Below are 13,811 nucleotides of genomic sequence, written 5' to 3'. Positions count from 1 at the left end.
AATTCTACTGACAGGAGAAACAACCCAGCTTTCATCTCTCCAGACTAGGTTCACTGGATTTTCTCCATCATGGAAAAAATCACTCATATGTAGAATGATATAATCAAGGTTACAATATAGGTCCTTGTTTCTAATTTTTTTTCCATAAGTGTCTTCTGGGCCTATAGGTCCTTGTTTCTAATTTTTTTTCCATAAGTGTCTTCTGGGCCCTGTTCCTTTATATGATTTCTTTGTGAGTGTGTCTCATTTCCCTTATTCCATGTGTGGTCATGACAATCCCCAGGTGCTCTGTGGTACTCCTTCATTCTGACCTTCTTCATTCTGACCTGATATGGTAGATGAGCACTTGGTAAATGGATTGAGGAGTTGTCTTTTCACCCTCTATTGGTGGTGGAACAATCTTTCTATGTCATCATGCAGTGGAGAACTGTGAGTCTTTACAGAAACTCAAAAATACATTTTTGTCTGACACAGTATTTTTTCTTCCTTTCTTTCCACAACTTGAAAACAAATCCTTTAGGATTCCAATCAAAAGCAACCTTAATGACATAAACATTCTAGAAACCACCTCTGCATCCTAGCTCTTGCAGCAAGTCTACATAATTAAATTCTCTTTCCCCATGGTCAAGTGCTTCCCCCGGAGACTCCTTGGCACTGCGTTTAAGGGTACAGTTATGGGAGTGCACTTGTGACTCCCTTCATATTCCCTGATGTAGTTTAAATTCAAATAGTTACTCAGTTTAAACTTACCTATAGGCATTTCAGTTGCAATCATAAAGACAATAGAAGACCATAATACATTAAAAGACAAATGTGACTGACACTAGATAAAATGTTTGGTTGATTATCAGAATAGTTACATTGAGGAAGGATTTTTAGCAGAAGAATCAGTGACCACACTAATAATTTATGCATAAGGCCTTATGTAAGTCAATACCTAGACACACACTGTCAGGAAAAATGTGTCAACCAAATAAATCCTATAAAAAAATAATTATTCTTGAGAGCAGTCAATGCTCCTACAAGGTTGATCAAGAAGTCATCTAATCTCATCTTGTTGCTACCCAAGGGATCCACCATTTTTCCCAGAAGGTGATGGCAAATCACAGGCACAGCACTGGTGTCTGCCATTAGCATTTAGACCCTAACTAATATTAGCAGACAAATCAGCTCAGATGAGGGGAAAAAATGGTATAAACGTAGTTACATATTTAATGTCCACTGCTTTGGCCATGATGTGTAAGGGTACTTTGGGCATCACCTAGGTTGTGTGGGAGAAACAGGCTGTCTAAAATTCACAGTACATAAAAACTCATCTACCTGACTAGTGGCAATCTCCCAGGGGCAAATATGTGGGTGTAAACATAAAGGATTTTGTACTTCTTCTAAGGCAGTCTATGACTTTGAAGTTTCAATATAGTGTGAGAATCTCTCAGCCCTCTAGTCTCAGTGACCTCAGAGTGCATGTTTTTCCCACCAAGTCTATGATAGCTTAATGGTAGTATGAGCTCACTTCAGTTGTAAAGTCTTTGAAGAGATATATGTCTGTTTCTACGTTAGCCTCCATTTCATTTTCTAGGAATAAATTTACTATTCCTGTATCCCATCTTCAACTTATCTACCTATAAAATTGATAGACACTTGTAACTTTTACATTGAAGACCTTCAACTTATCCTACCATCCAAAAGACATGAGTAGAGGGCATCAAAGGAATTCTAAACTTTGCAACATTCATGACTTTAATGATAATATTTGCCTCCATATTTCTCCCAAGGATGTGTATTGCATTCCCTTTAATGTATCAGCAGAGGGCATCTACAGGGAGATATTTGGGGAACTTCCATTACATTTGAACCTTTAAAAAGTGATAATCCCCATGACAAGAGTGAAGGGAAGAAAGTGAAAATAATTCTGCTTTATTCTGTATCTCTACTCGATATGATTTGTGGTTCTAGGTAAGTAATGATCTGCTCTATGCTTGTTACCACTGGAACCACAGAGGCATGCACTGAGGCCAAAATAAACTTTCATATTGCTTACCTTTCTTACTACATTTCATATTTACATTTATGATCGTTCATATTGTTTAGCCTGCTGGGGAGAAAACAGTAGATACTCAGTCCAAAGAGTTGGAAGTCTCAGAACAAAAGAGACCAATGACAGAGCCCCAGTCCAAGCATGAACGCTCTCTGAAGAGTTGTTGGTATGAATGTTCCAAAGCAGAAAAATTGGAGTTGGATGTCCATGGACAATAGCAGCAGCCAAAAATGTGTGCACTCAAGAATCCAGCGTGTACACACTTGTGGACTTTCTCCTTCTTCCACTTTGGGTTTCATCTGGCTGCTCACCCTTTGGATGGTTTCCTCATGTTCAGGGCAGACTTTTGTTCCATTTGCTGTCTGGCATGTCAATCATCTCTGGAAACACCCTCTCAGATACACTCAGAATTGCACTTTATTATTAATTCCATAGGCATCTCTCAATCTAATCAATTTGACAATAAAGATTAATCATCACATCCCGAGGAGATATGGGTATTTCCCTTTTTCCAATATTGTAATACCTAGGTAAATGGCTGCAAGCAATTCAATAAAATGTTTGGATGAAGATGTATGCAAACATGTTGGCTAAGTTTGGTGACTTTTATCTAAGGATCCAAGCCTCCACTTCTATCTATAGTTTTAGTGTTTGTGAAGTAGCTTAGCATAGGTTGGAGAATAATATGAATTTATACTTCCCTCTTAGGAGAAATTGTGCTGGTTTGCATCCAGTAATAAATAAAATAATTCTTCATTATAGGGAAAACAGCATCTTAGTTGATTTTCTACTATTCAGGTACTTAGAATCACCAAATCCAGCATACTTTGTCATGGATGTCCATACAACAAAGTAGTTGATTACCATCTAGAGTTTGTGGGATAACTCTAGAAATCCAATTCCACTGCTTTTGCTCTAGCCGTTGTCCCTAGCCTACTGATGGCTCTTGGACAGAGCTTTGTAAAAAATGCTGGTAAATATGTCAGCAATGAATTTCTTAATGTCTTGGTGAAATGATTGTCCCGAGATTCTTAGTATGAATGAGGTGAAATGGTTGTCCCTAGAATGAATGAGGTGAGAGTTAGAGAGGGTGGTGGTTGGGCAGTGACAGAGTAGATGGAACATAACGGGCTGCTTTTTTCTTGGCCCTCTTATGTCCTTGACTTTGGCCTCCAAAGGTTTTGATTTTAAACATCCTTCAGACCAGTTTCAGCAACCTTATGAGAGTAACAAGTTATAACTTCAATGTCTGTAATTTTACAATTACCTCTTTCATTTAATTGGGGTCAAGATTAGTACTGGAAGTCAGCATTTATATCCTATCTGTTCTATAGCTGATGGCTTATTGTCTCGAATCAATTCAGGTTGTCCTTTTAGAAGAAGTACATCTACAAAACACTAATAGGCAATAGGAATAAAATTTTACAAGGAAAATAAAAAATGAACACTAATATACCTTTCATATCAATTTAGTCTCCACAAAGTGCCATTTATCAACTAAATTACATACAAATTTTACTTTCTAGAAACTCTTTTTTACATACCTAAATACCTTTTACAATTTACCTAAAACTTTATGTTTTGTATTATATCTCTTAGTTACTTTGAGATCACAGTAATCTATATAACAAAAAATCTATTTTCTGAACATGACTTTAAATAAGCTTAATTCTCGCCTACTTCAGAGCCATACCTATATGGAGGACAAGAAGCAGAGCAAAAACTCAGGTGAGGCTGGCCAGTTGAGGCATTTTTGATATGGCTACTGTTGAACATTTGGAAGAAACCAATTTGCAATGTTAAGCCACTGAAAGTTCATTAATCATTGAGGTTCATATACTAAAGTCCTCTAATCACAAAGAAATCAAAAAGAGATATTTTAATTGAACACACTACTGATTTTTTGACTACTGGGTTTTTTTAATAAATGTTTTTAAAATTACTGTTGGACCATTGACCGAACAGTCCTTTGATTTCTTCTCTATTAAAGTAGGGGAGGAGTGTTAAAACAAACAGGTGGTTACTGTGCATTTCAATGTTATAAAACTTTACCTTTGAGCTAAGCAAAGCAAGCATTATAACTAGAATGCAAACCTAAGATCTCCATTTCTACATCTTATGTTCTTTCCTTTCAAGTATGGCTGATAGTTACATAATTCAATTGATGACATTGTAGTAAAATGAAGACTTGTTCATTTTTCTATTGTTAATTAGCATATCTGTTCTCATTAGCTTCCAAAAAATAATTTGCTCATTCCCTGTATCAATTGCTGAAATTCCAGTGTTTCTGTTTGTCAAGTCAAAAATTGGTAATCAGCCTACTCTCTTAGTTCCCTATCTGCTTTTCAGTAACTCAAAAAATCCTGTGTCCTCACCTATTATGTGCTATGCCTTTCTAATCTCCTATACCGCTACCACTCTGCTCTAAATCACTAGCATCTTTTGCCAAAAAATAAAAAAATATATATATATTGAAATAGCTTCTAATTGGTCTGACCTTTGTTCCCCTATAATGTATTTGAATAGAACATCCTGTATGATACTTAAAATCCAAGGAAGGGATCAGGTAGTATTACTTCTGTATTTAAACACTGTAAAACGTCCTATTTATTTGAAGTCAAAATCAATTTTATTACAATGGCTGAGAAGTCATTCATGGCTTAGTCTATGATGGGCAACATCCTAACACTCCTCTTTCATTTCTAACCACATGATTCATGTTATCTTGGTCATTAACACAGAGGACAACGTAGCTGATGCCTGCTTCTTAATGCCACATAGAATTCACAGCTGCTATTTAATGCGAAATATAACGTCTAGGATTAGGGCCTACATGGAAGGGTTGTTTTGTTCAATGAGACTTCACAAAGAAATTTACATCTTCATGTTCAGCACATGGCATGCTTGTTGATATCTTCTACAGTACTTTTTATAACAAAGCAATTCAAGGATTACAAACTACACTTCATAAATGAGAACATTGTTACAGTTCCAAACTTTGTTACTGAACATTATAGCTAATACTGGAATGACATTATAAAAGTGCACTTAAATTAAAATTTTGGAGCAAATTATTGTATTTGCTTAACTGTTTGCATTAGCTTGGAAGTAACCTGCATTTGTTAACACATCACTGCCCTCTCTCTTCCATTAAAAAATCACTTTTAATCCATGAGCAAAATGTTTGATGACATTATCACCACAGAAATTCCTTGTGAATGCCTTGCTAATTAATTAATATTATTGCATTGACACAACCCAAGTGTAGGAATATAGAGCCAAACAGAGGAATAATGTCCTTGACATGGCCTGAACATAAAGCAGGAGTTATAAATGGCCAGATAGTGCTCATAAGCTAAGGGACAGCTAGCAGATCGCACTCTCTGCAGGCCAGCCCAGCAAAGAAGAACTGAGCCAAGCAGCCAGCAAAGAAGATGCTTCTGGCTTCACAGACGCAGTTCACTATGATCTTTGAAGTATTAACAGAAGATAACCAGAGATCAAGGAAAGACAGATTTCCAGTGAAAAAAAGTTTATGGAACTGTGAAGCAAGAATCATTTCAGGTCAACACTATGAGGGGGCAATTTCCTACCAAGGTCACAGGGTGTATTCCAGGGAATATGACAAAGAGGACCAGGGGCATCATGGGTTCTCCTGTGAAGCCCAACAAGATGAAATCAGTCACTGTGTGATTGCCCTCTCCATGGCTTAGAGAGCCTTTACCAGGAATGGAGATTTAATTGCCACAACCAACATCAAATGAAGGCATTGTCTGTGCTAAGTCCCTGGGATGTGATCAACACTAAGCAAGAATCTTACTGCCATTTTTTAGGTGATAGAGATTTTCCTATCCTTCATATATTTAGTTTAATAAAATGCAATTTGTAATAAGAAAGTTATAATGCTACAAGGGGGTTTAATTCATGTTTTATTAAGTATTTTCAGAACTCAATGTGCTCTTTTAAACATGAAGATTTATCACTGAGGCTTTAGGGATAACCTTAAAACTACAAAGACTTTATTCTAAAACGGAGAAGTACATTTTAAAAAGTTAGGGGTTTTTTGTTAATTTTAAAATCTATTAAAAATACAACTAGATATTGAAAAAAATCAAATTTTAAAAGGAGCTAATTAAATTTAGACACACAAAATTGAAATACTTTTCCATTTCTAGGGTAAAAAAAGGAGAAATTCTTCAGAATCCATGAGAAAAGCTAAGGTCCCCATAAGTGAGAATGTGCTGGGGTCCAGCCCCAGGGAGTCCTGAAGGAGGAGTGGCGTCGGCGAAATGATGAGACAGGAGTTCTTCCGTTTGAGCAATCTTCAGAGAGAGAGAGCTAAAGCTGCTTTCTCTGGGTCCCCTTTTTATTACAATTTTTCTCATCATTATAGATTTACAATACGTCATTGATTATATAACTTAAAACTTTGCCAAGACATGACATTTCCTTAACCATGATTGAGAGCACACCAATTTACATCCTTCCAGGATATGACCCCCAGCCATACAATCATCAAAGTACAGAATCATCAATAAAACATGTCACCAATTTACTTCCTTCAGATTTTCCCAAGATTTACTATTTTTCCCAAGATATGTTATTTTCTTATTAACTAATGCCAAACTACATAACCAGACTCTAAGTCTCCTAGCCAATCATTAACCTAAAGTACACCTGTACTTTATTTTTAATCTAAAATTCCCATCTTAAAAAGTCCCTTTAAATCTTATATTTAAACTGTCCTAAAGTTTATGAATCATCCTTAAAGCATATCAGAAACCTATATAACTAAAGACTTAAGAATTTCTAAACTTAAGAATCTAAATAAAATAATATTTCTAACATTATTCTAAAACTGTGTCTTATAAAGCTATTTTAATTAAGTCCTAAATTTATTCTCATAAAACTGGTTGAGCTGCTTTCTCAAAGAGTTTCTTTTGTTTCTCAGTCAAAGTACACTAGTTCTCAAAGAGTTTGTTTTTCAGAGGATGATTGTTGTCTGATATTAGGTTTGTCCACAATGTACTAAGATAGAAGAACAACCTTTTATTTTGTCCTTGATATGCTGAGGGGTGGGTAGCAGAACAGCTTCCAAGGCATGACCTACCTGTTATGTTCTAGCCATCTGAAATTTAATTTGTTTGGCATTTAACATACTCATGCCTCCTGTGAGAAACATAAGCATGAAAATGCAAAGTCCCAATTACATAAAAAAGGGTCTCATGGTTTCGGTTTCCCACCAACCAGCGTGGCTTTGCCAGCATTCATCCTCACTGTGACCCTGTCAAGACAGTGGGAGAGCGGCTTTGCCAACACTTTTTCTCACTGTGACCCTGTCAAGACAGTGAGTGGGGGATTGCCTTCACCAAGAATGTGATGCCATTTCTTCTTCTACAGTTATAGAATGTGACCCTCTGGTGTTCTTCAGGGTCATCTGTCACATATATCATAATATGAGGGAGAGGAGGTAAATGTGAGTCCTGGAGAACTCTGACTGGTGAACAACAAATTAATCTGTAGGATCAAACCAAGCAAAGCAAAAGTGTTATCCACCTTGCTGGAGTTTTCACAGTGCTGACCTTCCAAAATATAAGTTTTATTTGTTCATAGAGCAGAACTGATTTCAAAGAAATGATTCATAAAATATAAAATATATCAATACACTATATGTAATGGTTATAATGATAAAATTATAAATAGGCAAAGCATATAAATGGTAAAAATTCAGATAGACACTATTATAGCATATGATTTTGAAAGTCTATTTTAATGCATAGTGTCCATCAAGACTCTGGATAGGGGTCTTGTTTTGTAGCTCAGTGCAAGAGCTCTTGCCCATGAGACCTTGGAGGAAAATCTATCGGCATGTAGGGAACATAGAGGGTAGGACAGTTTTCTTTAGAAAGAAGTGACCAGTGGATATAGGACATTCTCATCCTGTTCTACCACATATTTAATAGCAAGTAATCAAGGACCTTTGTGACAATAAAAACACAACCACACAGGTAAAATCTGTTACCATTTTACCTTGTGACTCTTCATAGAATTGTTCTAGGGATAGTGTGAAGAAATAGAGAGCAACCGGAGAATATTCCCACTGGCCATACCACCTGTAGTGACAAACTACTCCATCCAGCTTCCCATGGCTCTACTGGACACTGGGATCAAGCAGAGTTAGTAACCCATCAAAACACAAATGCAAAGAGGCTGAGGCAAGGGAGGCATTTATTCCTATATCCAGTGGTAAGGACAGAGTCTGGGGTATAATAGACACACAAGGAATCTTTGCTAATATATGAATGAACGGGCAGGCCTGGATCAGAAAAGAAAGAAGTCGTCAGGACTGAATTTTTGGATGGACTCTAATGATGCATTTTACTTTCAAACCACTATGGTTTAATTTGTTTCCCACCTACACTTCCTCATACTAGTAACCACTGGAAATTTGTGGGTTTTTTTTTTTTTTCAGACAAGTATAGGAAAAGCTAAGGAACCAGTGCACAAAATAGCCTGATGAACCAGTTGTTTCATGAATGCCCTGTGTCCACCAAGATTTCTGCAACAGATCACCCTCATGTGCTGCAATGAATAGAAAGCAGTCATTAGGAAACAGAGCTTAATTCTTCTCAAAGCATAAATAGCCAAAAAAGCATTTGACTTTTAGGCAGTCAACACAGATGGAAATTTTCTCTCAGTGCTCAACAATGTAAAGCCTCAACTCCCTCATATATAAAATAAGGATGATTTCTTTCTCTTCGAGGTTATTGGAGAGAAGTTAACTTAAGAACAGGGCCAGACATGTGCTAAACAATTAATTAGCAAGTGGCTATCAAGTTCTTGGCATGGAAGAATCACTTGGTTACACCTCTAGATTTGTACCTTGGTAGGTTGTGGTTATGGATCAGTTTTCCCAATGGCAGCCCAGGTGCTTGTAAGGCAGGTTATAGATTAAGCCTGCAAAATACTGAAATATATATCTGTTTTATTGGTAGCACTATTTTGTATTGTATTGTGTGCATTCCGATGCTATGAAAATGAGAGATTCAACAAGTGTAAAGCTATGCTTCAAACGTTGCATAATTTAAAGCAGGACCTACAAATGGAACTATATTTCAATTTTGTTGCTAAAATGGCTATAATTGCTCTCTTGGGAATCTTATTTAAGTTTCTCTAATTCTCATTTCACTTACGCATTCAAGGAGACAGAAATACTTTCCTCATATGTTTGGGGAAGTTTTAAAGGAAGATATTGTATGTAAGTGCTTAGTATTTTGGTATGTAAAATATGTCACATGTAAGTGGTAATGTTGCAGAATTGGAAATATTAAATATTAATAGTAATATTTGATGTTTAGATAAAATATTGCAATAACAAATAAAAATTGTCCTAAGTACTGGGCTATTAACCCCTTGAAAGACCTGTCTCTCATCATCATTCTCTTTCCCTCACCACCACCTTTGCATAAGAGTCCTCCCAATGACCTCCCCACCTGTCACAGAGCCCAGAGTGATATTCCTTCCCTTTCACTCTGGCATACCTCTGTTGAAGATTAATGCTCCTAGTTCTATTATGCTAGAATACATAATAAAATTATTTGGTTCCAGTTCCTTTAAAACTCATGAAGACACATTTTGTTTGGGTTTTTTTTTTTTCAGCTAGGAAAAATACTTGTAATTCACCTTGGGGCAAACAAAGATTTGTAGGATCCATTTCCCTGGTGTTTCCTGGGGAGTCCTTTTAATACATTGGAAAAGAGGAAACCTTGGAGAATTGACTTCCGTATTTGGTAAACAGAACAACAGTCTGATGCCTGCCAGTGTTTGCTCACCAGCTGAAACACTAATCTTCCTAAAGTAATATTTTTGTATTACAAGATTTTTAAAATGTACATTTTTTCTGTACAAAAAAATGAAGTATAATTTTTGTATTTAAAAGTGAATATAATGCATTCCACTATTGTCATGTAATAAATAAATAAATAAATAAATAAATAAATAAAAGTATCTATTCTCTGGATATTATGTCATAAATGTCACATACCTTTGCAGGTTCTTAAATAATTAAGGACTAGTATCCAGAAGACAAAAAGGTCCCAAAGAACTCGACATTAAAATACAAATAATTCACCCAGTAAGTGGGCCAATGTACTGAACAGACACTTCTCAAAAGAAGTACAATGGCCAGCAATTATATTTTTTAAAAAATGCTCAATACTACCTTTAGGCATCAGGGAAATGGAAATCAAAATAATTGTGACATTCCAACACACTCCAGTTAGAAAGGCCATCAAAAAAAAAACCGCAAATAACAATAAATATTGGCAAAGATGCAGGGTAAAAGAAGCACGAGCACATCGTTCCTCGGAATGTAAATTAGTAAAGCCACTGTTTAAATCAGTGTGGAGATTTCTAGAATAAGAAAAAGTAGAATTATGATATGATCCAGCCATACCAATCCTTGGTATTTACCCAGAATAATTAGTCAGCAAACTTCACAGGTGCAGGCCACCATGTTTATGGCATGAGATATTTTTAAGGCCTTGGGTGTACTAGCAGGCACTTCACTTCCTGGACAATCCAGAATGTTCATCATCATAATTCAGCCCTTCCCTGATTGTGGAAGGTATAAAATGGGCCGTTGGGTGTAACAGCCATGAAGAGAGTGTGCTTCCCCCAGGTTCTGAATACAGCCCAGGCTGTTGTTCCAACTCCGATGAAAGAAATACAAGGTTGTGTTCCATGACTTCCTGTATAAGTGTCCTACTGTTTCCCTCAAAAGATGATCAACTTGGTGGCTCAAAACATGAGAGATTTATTCTGTTGACATTCTGGAGGTCAAACACCTGAAGTCAATGTCACTGAAGCAAAATCACTATTGCTGCAGGGCCACATTCCATACAGAGGTTTTTTTGTTGACAAACTATTTCTTTCATCATCCACATTCTTGTGTCCACAGTCTACTGTCATTGTGTAGATGGTGGAGGCATCTCCCCATCTCTCACCCAAAGGTCACATTGCTTTTTCCTCTTCTGATTATAGTCAAATCTGCTTCTTCTCACCTCTCTTAAGAATACTTGTGATTATAGATAGGGCTCAACATAACACTATACTTATATTTATTATTTTTTATTATTTTTGTTATTATTACTTTGGTATGGGGAATTGAACCGGGAGGCATTTTGCCACTGAGCTACATTCCCAACCCTCTTTAATTTTTTATTTTGAAATAGGATCTCACTAAGTTGCTAAGGCTGCCATGAAACATGTGATTCCCCCTGACTCAACCTTGACAGTTGCTGATAGCAGGCATGCACCATCATGCCTAACTTCAACATTCCTAATAACATATGCAAATATTATTTTCCCATGCAGAGTAACTACATTCCAATTTCCAGAGATGATAATCTGAGTATCTCTAGGAGAAATTATTTAGGCTACCTACCATACACCCCAAAATAATCTTTTCATTTTGTTTTTGTTTTTTTTAATATTATAATTATACGCTAAATCAAACCCACATCCTAAACACAGTTATCCATTGAATAATTTTTCTTATTCTTTTTCTTTCTGTGTAAAATTAATGGTTGTGCTATGGGTACCAAATTTCTATAATCTAAATAAACCTGTGCTTTTATTATAATTCTATATATTTCATTCATGTAAAACTGTGTTAATGGTTTCATGGATAATATGTGGAATAAAATATAATTATTATCTTAAAAAAATGACAGTGCACTATACTTCCAAAGATATTCCAAAAGGAATTAAAATACTAAGATTTTGTTTGTGTTCATGTAATTCTCTAGAAAATTTTAAACAATTCAAAGATATCAAGAAATAGCAGTACATTCTTTTCTATATATCCCACACAGTCCCCAAGCATCCTAAGTGCAACAAGAACAGAATATACATATGTCACACTTTACCAAATGGGTGAAGATTTAGATTGAAATAAGAGATGACACATATTCTTAATTACATAGTAATTGAGATCTCAAGGCAGCATAGAAATCATACCTTAGCTCTGCCAAAAGAATGACACCTAGTTCATTATAAGCACATCTCAAAATGGAAAACATTTATGAATGTGATGAGTTTTCCAGTTCTATAGATTGGTGAATGTTGGCACCTCACTGACAGCTGTCACCTTGCACTATGGTTCATTTATCTTCATTAACTCCCAACCAAGTACTAGCTGTGCCCTTGAATGGAACCAATTATGAATATGTTATATTCACAACTTTTTTAAAATAAAAACATTGATAAAGACCCAGACTTCTCATTCCTTGGTATTCATCCAAAAGAATTGAAATCACCATACTATAGTGATACAGGAACATCAATGTTTATAGCAGCTCAACTCACAATAGACAAGTTATGGAACCAGACTAGATGCCCATCAGGAGAAAATGGATGAAGAAAATGTGGTTTATACACACAGTGGAGTTTTACTCAGTCATAAAGAAGAATGAGATTATGGTATTTTCTGGTAAATGGGTGGAACTGGAAAACATCATGATAAATTAAATGAGCCAGTCTGAAAAATCAAATGTTGAATATTTTCTCTCAGATGTAAAAGTTAGAGCAAAATAAGGAGAAACCTGGGAGGGCAGAAATTCAATTAAAAAATAAGGGACATCAGTGGAGCAGAGGAAGGGGACAGAGGATGAAGGAGGAAGGATGGGAAAGGGATATTCATGTGCCTACATGAATATCCCAAGGTGAATTTCATAATTATCTGTATCTATAGAGGACCAATTTTAAAAATCCATAAGTATATATAGAGAGTAGAGGACTAGGAACAAGGAGAGGGAGGAGGGTAGTAAAAGAGAAAGTACTGAAATAGTGTAAATTATATTCCATGCATGCATGAGGAGTATATTAAAATGAACCCCACTATTCTATTTAACTATCATGTTTGAAAATAAACATAAAAAGAAGAGTGCATATTTTAAGATTCATACTCATAAAACTTGAAAACTACAAATTAACATGTAGTGACAGTAAGTAAGTACACCAGTGTTTTGCTAGGAGAGGCAGGAAGGAGAATGAAGAGTGAGGAAGAGAGATTACAATGAGATGTGAAAAATGAAGTAGATTGGAGATGTTTACTACCTTGATTGTGGTAGTGATTTCATGGGATATACACATCCAGAACTTAGCAAATTAAATATGTGCAGTTTATTACATGTCAGTTATATCTCAATCAAGCTATTTGTAGTTTTAAAGTAAAAAATTGACAATGATGGCTTTTTAAAAAGCAACTTATGTCCATATCATTGCTCTCAGCTTGTAGTCTCAGAAAATAATGAAATGAAATAATAAAAATATAATTATGTGATTAAGAAACCAAGTCTATGACTCTCTTTTTAAGTTGGCATCAATATATTTTATTTTGTTTTAAAATAAATTATACTAGTGCATTTACAGAGACTGTTATGTTTACTAGTATACTTTTCATTTTTATATTTTCAAACTTCATCCAAGTATAGTTTAAAATTCAAAATCTTATACAATTAAGGTGAAAACATGTTTTTATATATGTATACATTGCAAAAGGCTTACCATCATCAACTTAATTAATATATCCATTACCTCCGATACCATTGTGTGTGTGTGTTTTGTTAGAACATTTAAATCATTACTTAAACAATTTCAAGAACATGACACAGTTGATTAATTGTTATCAATAGGCTTTATAATAGATCCTGACCACTTAATTGATTAGTAAAACTTAACCTTTATATTATTCTAGTAAAACTAATTATTC

Source organism: Ictidomys tridecemlineatus, chromosome 4 (genome assembly GCF_052094955.1).
Source record: "Ictidomys tridecemlineatus isolate mIctTri1 chromosome 4, mIctTri1.hap1, whole genome shotgun sequence".
Lineage (NCBI taxonomy): Eukaryota > Metazoa > Chordata > Mammalia > Rodentia > Sciuridae > Ictidomys > Ictidomys tridecemlineatus.
The sequence above is the reverse complement of the archived record's forward strand: the minus strand, read 5'-3'. Positions refer to the sequence as shown.